This window comes from Neolamprologus multifasciatus, chromosome 7, assembly GCF_963576455.1.
Source record: "Neolamprologus multifasciatus chromosome 7, fNeoMul1.2, whole genome shotgun sequence".
NCBI lineage: Eukaryota > Metazoa > Chordata > Actinopteri > Cichliformes > Cichlidae > Neolamprologus > Neolamprologus multifasciatus.
In genome coordinates, this window is record NC_140445.1 from 36,212,940 (window position 1) to 36,222,797 (window position 9,858).

A 9,858-nucleotide genomic window follows, 5' to 3' on the forward strand; every position below is an offset into this window, starting at 1 on the left:
AGATCCACTATACTGTTCTGAATGATTATTGGTTGTTCAGCTGCCATGACAACCAACACCCCCCACCCACACCCCCCACCCCATCCAAACTAAGAGGCCTAGGAACAATGTTCCCGTTTTAGAGATGCAGACCAGCACTCCTGCATCCGATCACAAGTTAATGGCTGTTTTACATGGTCACCGGCGCCCTCGTTTAAGGTGTTTCGGTCTCGCTAGGACACCTACTGCTCAGACTCCATCCTGAGCGGTCCACCTTAACAACACTGCCTGGCATTCAAACAAGCTTTGTTTACTGACAGGATTTGGCAGTCAGCCATTTTGTTTTAGCACATTTACATAAACACCAAATGGTGCCTGTTTCCTCTGTGTGTGTGTGTGTATGTGTGTGTGTGTGTGTGTGTGTGTGTGTGTGTGCAGGGGCCCCGGATAATTCCCTCCCTCATCGCTGCAGATGAAAATCAGAGGCAGTTTGAGATTCATTAAACCACGGACGCCGTTTTCCTGCAAAAGCCGATGAACTTGACACAAATGCTCACGAGCTGCAAGTTCATCTCTCCGTACCTAATTTAGTTGATTACTAAATTATGCAATGACCCAGCCAAAGACATCGAGGGGGGAGGGATTTTTCGCTGCCAGTGATTTTTCTAGAATTGCCCTGTTTTTTGGGGGGAGTTTCTTTTTCTTTTTTTATTTAGAAATACTTCCTGCTTGCAGTCACCCCGGGCTAAACATGTGTGCCAGGCAGCACAGCAGAAGATAAATAGGGAAGTTTCTCCCTTCCCTGTCCTCCCCCCCAGTGGACTGTAATATAACCCTCATACATCAGGTGGGTAGGGATACATACCATCAGTTTACTCGTTCAGCATTATTAATTTTACCACTTTACACACACATATGTGAAAAATGAATATGCTAAATATACATTTAATGTGTAACATTAAATAGGTTCAAACTGCTTTTAACTGGTGGGAGATGAACTATTTATTCTCACTAGTTGTCTATATTCTCCTGTTTTTTCACTTTTCATTAGTTTAGCATAAAAAAATAAACAATAAACTCAGTATTCTTTTCATTTTTATTTACTCTTTTTATGACACATTTATCTAATATTTTAAATGTCAATCACATTTATTGACTTATTGACAAAGATCTGTTTGTTTTAGTCTCCCGTACTAGTATTTGTAGGAAAGGACATGGCGCACCTTACACACCTGAACTCAGTTCAGTTATTTAGTCCATCGCTTTACTTGTTGTCACTTTGTTCAGCTGGTCATGCATCAGTAACATGATCACACGTAGAAACACTATAAAGAAGACTAAAGAGAAACTTGATGCTGAATGAACTAGTTGTTTTTTTTTTTTTTTTGTAAATATTTGAACTAAGTTTTAAGAAGATGGAAAGAAACATGATTGAGAGGGAGATGACACTGGATTTAGGTTTAAACCTTTTGGCTTTAGTACAAGACTCAGAATCTGCACATGCTAAGGACAAAACATAAAAGTGACATTTGCCTTTGAAATCTGATCGCAGATGCTCAGGCTTCTGTAATTTTGGGCCCACAGAATATGCATTAGGATCCTTCCTCTATGTGAAGAGAAGAAATGAGATGAGTCATTAATGAAGGCCATTTAAAAGGATTTTTCAGATTGTTCCATGATATTATTATGCTCAGTGTTTGAGGACAAGATACTGCCACCACTGTCCTTCTTATGTATATATTTTGATTGTACCTTTATTGTATGTTGGTGATAGCAGCTGCAAAAATTAAATTTACCCCCATTCTACAAAAGCAACATGATTCCAATAAAGTCCTAATAACATCTGTTTTATTGGAATAAAATAGTATTATGGCAATCCTTTGTGAGTTGTGGATGCACCTTTAGACGACTTCTTGCTGTTGTTTAAGCTCAGGGTAAAATGACAAAAACTATGATGGATGTATTGTTGCTGGTAGTGATAAGTTTCTGACAGTAACCACAGAAGTTCGCAGGAGGAATACAAGACGTCTAGAGAACTTAGATTGTAGCCTTGATAAGAAAACCTTAAACTGCTGGAAACCTTTGTAATTACTACAGATAAGTGGGTAGGAATTTGTCACTTTAGTGTGACATAGGTGACTTTTACATCGCATCACTCTCTCCATCTTCCACTTGATAAGATAAGAAAAATATGATAAGAAAAGCTTTCGTGATCTTTTTGGAGTATTTTGGTGACGACTCCATCTCTAACTCTATTTTTACTGGATCTTTATCAAAGAAAATAAGTGTTGTAACTGAAACTCATCTTTAAAAAAAAAGTCAAATTTGCTTTTCCCTTAAGCAGGGGTGGGGAACTCCAAGCCTCAGCGGCTGGTGTCCTGCAGGTTTTAGATATCACCCTGAATCAACACACCTGAATCAAATAACCAGTTCATTACCAGAGAACTTGTTGAGGAGGTCATTTAACTATTTAAATCTGCTGTGTTGGATCAAGGACACATCTTGAGGCCTGGAGTTCCCCACCCCTGCTCTAGAACATAGAATCAAGCAGGGTTAGGGTTATAACCTGATGTGTAAGATGTCAGAGTAAACTCCCTTAATTCCTATATTTGTTCAAGGTTTAACTATTTTGTGGAGAGCTGAGAAGGGTCAGGTCAGTTTGTTCTGCCTCTATCATGGGTCACAGAGACAGGCTATTAGCTATTTGCTGGTCAAACAGAGACATACTGTGTTTTCTTATCAGGAGCATGTACCCACTGTTTTTAGCTGCAGCCTAAGCTGTAACAGTGATGTTCCAGAATAACGGCATCTGTATTACATTATCCTGAAGGACAGAATAAGCATAAGGACAAACCTGATTGCAACTCCCACAATGCACTGCAGGTTTGTTAACTGTGAGTTGTTTTACAATATTTATGCTGCGTTTCTCGACTCATCGCTGTGGCCTCCATAAACTTTAGTACTTTTGTACATTTTTACCCACAGTCAGATGAGCTTAATCTCACAAGTTCATATTTATTCATGCATTTCTAATAAGCACCCTTTGACTTCTACTTCTTGCTGTCAGGTGTTAGATTTGATCATTTTTAGATCTTGTTTAATTCCACCTAAAAAACCAAAATACTGGTGTTACATAGATTTTTTTTTTCTTTCAGTCCTGAGCAGGTTTTGTCTCTAGAGTTGTTTTGTGACACGTTTTAATACACCTTCTGGGTTGTTGAGTTTTACATGCTGTCATAACTCACCTTCTGCCCCTTGCTTCTATATTTTCTATATTTTTGTGATTATGCGCAGCTGTATCTTGGTGTATATTTGTGCGGGTTTTTCGTAACACAACAGGTAAATAATGTTTGTCTCTCTCTTTTGGGGGGGGTATCTCACAGAGACATTAGCAGGAACATCTGTATAAAAAGGAGAGGAGGTTTCATTATGTATGAAGTGACTATACTATCCACTCATAAATCTTGGTATCCTTCCTTCCTTCTTTCCTTTCTAAGACTAGAAATCACTTCCTTTCTTCCCGTTTTCCTTTCTCACTCAGTTTCCGCTCTTATGAAGACTCCGGTCTCTTTAGGCTGTAATTAGGCAACTCTGCCTCTGTCTCTGCGCTCAGTCATGGGTGGCTCATTGTGCACATGGACTCCTTTGCAATGCTTAATTGGCTAAACATTGTTTAGCCCACTTAGTCACTTTTCTAGTTTAAAAAAAATATTATTATTATTATTATTATTATTATTATTATTATTATTATTATTATTATATCCCCTCCCTTCACTTCCTCTCCTCTTCCCTTTTCTCTGTCATGCTGAGACTCTCTTTTAGATACTTTTGCTTTGTGATGTCTTTATACAATATTTTTATAATACCTTTTGACTATATCTTTGTTTCTTTGTTTATTTCTAGTCCCTTCTCTGCTCATGCTCCAGATCTAGCAAGACTTTAGCCTGTGGTCCTAATTGTCGGGACAATGGTGTTGAGATGGCCATATGGTACCATGCTACAGGCTCCAGGTCCTTAGGTATTTTACATACACTCATCTTGTGCATGAATGTAACAGTAATTTAGCCATTTTAATGATTTCTTTGAACTGTTCTTTTTCCAGGATGGAATGATTGTATTCATACATCTTTAATTCAAAGATCATCAGTTAAAACGAGTTGCTCAGATCTGACTTCACTTTGCAAAAGTCTGGAAAAAGATCCAAACTGCCACCCTCAGATTAGAGTAAATTGGTGAGGATGTTCAGGAACAACACAGGAACCACCAAGGCTCAAACCTGCTGTGAACAATAAACTGCTGAAACACTAGCATCACTGTCCAGAGTGAAGAGCGTTTTATATTGGCATGGACTCAGAGGATACCAACCACGAAAGAAACCCTGCTCCAAAATAGACATCATGAAACTTAACTAAAATTGGCAGCTACCCACATGGACAAGCCTTCTGGAGAAAAGTTTTATGGTCAGATTAGACAAAGATTGAGCTATTTGGCCACAATGACAAGAGGTATTTTGAAGAAATACAGATGAGGTGTTCAGAACTAATAACTCTGTATTGCTGTCAAGAAAGGTGGTGGTAGCATCATGATCTGGGGCTGTTTTGCTATCAGTGGTACTGCTACACTGCACAAAGTGAATGAAATGATGAAGAAGGGCTATCTCCTAATTCTTCAACCTCTAATCAGCAGCTACGTGATTGACACAGCAGGATGTTGCACAGGACAATGATCCCAAAACACATCAAAAGTGGTTTGAAATAGCAGGCTAACATTTAGCTTCTGGAATGTCCTTTCCTGTTTCCATCCCTTTATTGCTGCACTCAGAAAATGTTACATCCCTCAGTCTAACCATCTTCTGATGGCTGCTTCCAGAACGATAATGCACATGGTTTCTTAAACTGGTTTATTGAACATAACAATGAATAACAATGAATTCACAGTATTAAAATGGCCCCCAGAGTCACCCCATCTCAATTCAATGAGGTGGAACGAGAGGTTTGCACCATGGATGCAATCAAAATCTCTGAGGAATATTTCCAGCACCTTGTTGAATCTATTCCATGAAGAATGAAGGCAAAAAGAGTCCAGTCATAGTAACAAAGTCAAATAATCAGTAAAAGCAGAAAATTATGTTTTAGGACAATATTACACTATATTTCATTTATTTCCACCATTCTATCAGAATCTTTAATTTAATTATAATGAAGGAGGCTTCTTATAAATATATTGTATATTATTCTCAGCTGTACCATGAACAAAGTAACACGCTTGCATGTTGATGTTAGCAGCTGGTGGCTGCAGTATACTTTTAGGGGGTTTTATGGCTGTTTTTTCTTGGGAGAAAAAAAAGAAAAGAAAGTTTTACAGGTTAAGTTCGTTCCACCCTGTGAACTCTGAACCAGGGAAACAACTTCCTAGGACTTGTTTCTAAAATAAAATCTGTGGATGTGTGTGTTACCTGTGCGCACTGTATGCAGATAATCTGCTCCATATGTTAATGATCAGCAGTTCAGCTCTGCTAATATCCACAGAAACGTACACATACACACCTCTGCTTCACCTCCAGATCCATCAAGACGCACATAAATACAAGCAAGCTGTCCCACATGACATCTGCCCATGCATGTGTGTGTGAGTGTGTCCACAGGTATGGCTAGTGGTTGACACCGTGTGTATGTGTGTGTCTGTTGTAGACACAAGTCCCACCGGGAACATAGGATCCAGCTGCTGATTTCAGAACAAATGGCATCTGTGACACACACACACACACACACACACACACACACACTACCACCAAGAGTAAATACAAAACAGTCGCATGGTAACTGGTGGTGCAACAGACATACGCACACGTTGTGGTGTAACAGATGTGGGCTTGAGACACATGCTCGCTCTCCTCCAACTGAGGTGGTGGGAGAGCAGAGCATGTCACAGACAGGAAACTTGTCCTGGGAGTCTGAAAATGTCCAAAAGTCGTCCATCATTTTACACCATCAGGAAGAAGCAAAAGCCTGCAATGAAATCTTTCTCGAATAGAAGCATAACTCCACTAAAGGCTCAGCACAAAACCACAATATGAGACCACGGCAAATACAAGATAGCATGAGTTTCATTCTCATTTTCAGTGAAGCCAGTGGTCTGTTTGCAGGACTATTTAACAGCATAATAAATTGGACACAGAAATAATTTAGTGCAAGGGGAAAAAAATCTGCCAGCAAGTCTATGAACCTACATGAAGAGGATTTTACTGTGGATTTAAATTCTATAAAGCGATGCTGCATTTACGGTGAAATGATTTCATTCCTTTTAATATGAATTTTCCAGGTCTTCATATGTACGGGTTGATTTTCTTTGTTCTTTTGTTTCATTAACTCTCCAATTGGGGCTTTTCAATAAACCTTTGCTTAGCTAGTTTCGGTTGTTCCCTTATTTAAAGGGGTCACCACAGCAGCACAGGTTTGATTTCACAGATTTCTTTCTGGCACAACTCCAAAGGGATTTGTGTCTCCTACCAGCATCGAACCAGGAATCTTCTGCTTGTTGGGCAAATGTGTGAAACTTTTAGCAATGAGAGACAAAATGACTGTTTCCTATTGTTTTTGTTGGCCACTGAGTTCAATTTATCTAAACTTAGAGGCGAGTGAGTGAAGTGACTCTAAATGACGCTGAAGAAAACTGTTTTCATGACTGCAAGATTCACGTACACAAACCAATGTCCATTAAATAGTTAATTGACAAAGGGCGCACATTCACCAAATACAAAGTCAGTGGATTTAAGACCCTGAGAGTTGCCCCCCTGCTGGCCACTAAAAACAATGAGGGTTTGAGGCTCTACCACACTAGCTTCACTTTCCAGGCATGGAAGCTGCATCCATCTTATACTGTCTAAGGTCTGTGCTGTGAGCTCCACTGGACCTGTTTTCTTTGTAGCTTCAAGGTTTACTGGTCTTTGTGGAGTTGAGCAAGTACATTCTGTTACATATTAGATGTTCAATAATGGCTGTTTTTGCAACCACTAACTTTAATCCAAACTTGTCACATCTACCCTTGAGCAAACCTAACAGGAGCAGCTAGATACCCCATCCTGCCTACTCCAGACTAAATTAGCAGTCAATTAGTTAGCTCCATTCATTATTATTGATTACAATGATTATCATTCAATTTCATGTCAACATGTCAGCATTTCATATTCTTTTACTTATTGGATAACTTCACTTATCCTCATGCACATCTATATAAATGAGAACAAAAACTAACTAAAGAACTAAAAATAAGATTAAGAGTACTGCATATTTGCATTATTCAAAGCTCTCTTATGTCTTTTTTCTCTTCACAGGGAGTGCACAGGTTGCAAATGATAAAATTTCGAGGTTGTGTGTGGTTAATGTTAGGAGTATAACATGTGAAAGTATGTTTCCCTCCTAAAAGGGAGTTTACAATAACCTGTTCATTTTGTATGAACGCATATTTGTTTGTGCATGTAGTGGGGGGTGGAGGGTTGGAATGAGGGTGGGGGTTAGTGTGAGAGTAGGGGGGGTCACTGGATCAAAGTGGCAGGTGCAGGGATCGTGGCGACGCCCCTGGGCCAACCGCGGGGCTCGAACGCTCGCCGTGACGATTAATCACCCAGCAAAATGCTTCTGACGTGCCGAAGAGGGAAAGAGAGGAGCTTCATGTTTCTGCACACTTCAGTGAACATGTGTGTGAGTGAGAGTGAGGGAGAAGACGGGGATTAGACACACACACTCACCACGGTGCCTGAGAAGATGGGAAGGAAGTGTTGTGTGTTTGTAGATGCGGTGAATACACAACGTATTTGTTTGTGAAGCTGGTTTTACTACAAGTCCTCATTTCAAAGTGACAAAATCCAAATTGACACATTAGAGCATGCCCTGATCTGTAACCCTAAAGCCTGCCCACATTTACTTCAGCATGTGTGTTTAGTATTTCTTTGGTTTCATTGCTGTAGGTTTTTCTTCTCTGTTTTCTAACCATAATAACTGTAATGGTTTCAGTGGACGACATTAGAGTAAGACCGTTTTTACTTTCTATGTTTTCTGATTTTTCACTTCCTCTATCCTCGCTAATCCCACCTGTGACCTGGAAATCAATCTCAGTGCACCATGCCGAAGGTTATCTCAATTCCTATAATACCTGGAGCAGAGATTTGGAATGCTGGAGGAAGTACAAGTGAGGATGCATGGGTGTATCATCTGCCAAAGATGCATTTTTGGGTTTTTTTCTGATGTATAAAAGAGGCATGACAGCTGTAACGTAGCTGCATAAAAGCATACAAAGAAGTGTTTCTTGTCCTTATAAGTTCTTGTTGTTATAATTTTTTATAACATTTTTAACTTTCTTCCATTCTCATTTGTTTGTGAGATTAATATAAAAAGCAAAACTATGATATCTGTACATGTGAATTTCATTAAAAGCAAGACCTTAACATAGTCACCAGACACTTTCTAAGGTATACCTAGTTACTGCTGGACTGGACCCACTTTTACTTTGAAAACTGCCTGAATTCTTTGTGGTATTCAACAAAGTGCTGGAAACATTCCTCAGAGATTTTCCCCCATATTGACAGCTTCATGCTGTTGCTGCAGATTGGTCAGCTGAACATCCACGATGTGAATCTCCTGTTCCATCACATCCCAAAGTTCCTCTGTTAGACTGCCCTTACTTCTGAATGTATTTTTGGTTCAGAGATGTTCTTCTGTAAACCTTGGTTGTAACAACTGGTTACTTGAGTTCCTGTTATTTTCCTATCAGCTTGAAGCAGTCTAGCTAGTTTCCTCTGACAATGCCTTGTTGATGTCGCTCACTGGATAGTTCCTCTTTCTTTGCAGACGCCTCTATAAAACCTTGAGATGTTTGTATCTTAAATTCCATAAGTTGTTCAGCAGTTTCTTAAATACTCCGACATGCACATCTCTCACCAACTACCACATTCAGTTTGACCTTTAGCAGCTTGTTTTGACAAAATGCCAAAATGCATTGAGTTACTGCCCTGTGATTGGCTGATTAGATGGTTGAGCAGGTAAATCAGTGTTGAATTAAATGGCCGGCAAGTTAACATAAGTAGTTACGAACTACTGTTGGGTTTATCTGATATCTATATGTGAGGTTATAAAATCCAGCAGCAGATTTAAACAAAGCAATGGACAGAACATGCAGCTGTGTCACACTTCATACATAATTGATCTTTTTTTATTCTTTTATTTATTTATTTTTCTCCTTAAATATGTATTTGCAAAATACATATTTTTATGTGGCTAAAGGTTACAGGTGCACGGTGACAGCAAACAAGAGAAACATCATAGAAACAAAGAAAATAAAATTAATACAAACATCTTCCCTAAAGGCTGGAAAGTGTGACTAAGATTAATATTATATATAGTTAACCAGTTTAGGAAATAAAATAACTTTTGTTATGTTTAAGCACAGATTGTGTTTTTAGTTCAGTGTTAATACAGCAAATCTAAAGTATTTATGCTTCGAGACAATGTTAACAGCAGCATGCTCTGACTTTCTGGGTACATCTACTAGGTTTTCTTGTTTATGTTCATGTTTTCGATAAGGTCTTAAATTCTGAATTAACCTACATGCTGCTCTAAATTGGAAACATGTTAACTTAATGTCGAAGACAAAATCTGTTCTGCACTCACTCCCACAGGATGAGAGGAAACAAAAGACAGATGAAGACAAAACAGACGCTGCTAATGCAATATGTGTTGGTATTATTCTGCCAGCCTGGTATTTTCCGACATTTTTTCAATAAACAGAAATATTATTATTGATGAGACCATAAATCTTACATATTATTTGCCCTTTATTAGATTACAGTAACACCCCCGCCACCGCACCACCTTTCTGTCACAC

The 9,858-nt window shown here is 39.0% G+C and overlaps 1 long non-coding RNA gene across 2 annotated transcripts; it reads left to right on the forward strand.

The window, feature by feature from the left end:
• Nucleotides 1–282: 282 nt before the first annotated feature.
• On the forward strand, nt 283–7,468 carry LOC146514700 (uncharacterized). 2 transcript variants are annotated; one of them, XR_014875059.1, is made up of 3 exons: nt 283–826; nt 3,883–3,997; nt 4,082–7,468. It is a non-coding gene; the product is annotated as an uncharacterized LOC146514700 (long non-coding RNA). The 2 variants fall into 2 exon arrangements; XR_014875060.1 differs by lacking the exon at nt 283–826 and adding an exon at nt 1,404–2,862.
• Nucleotides 7,469–9,858: the final 2,390 nt, after the last annotated feature.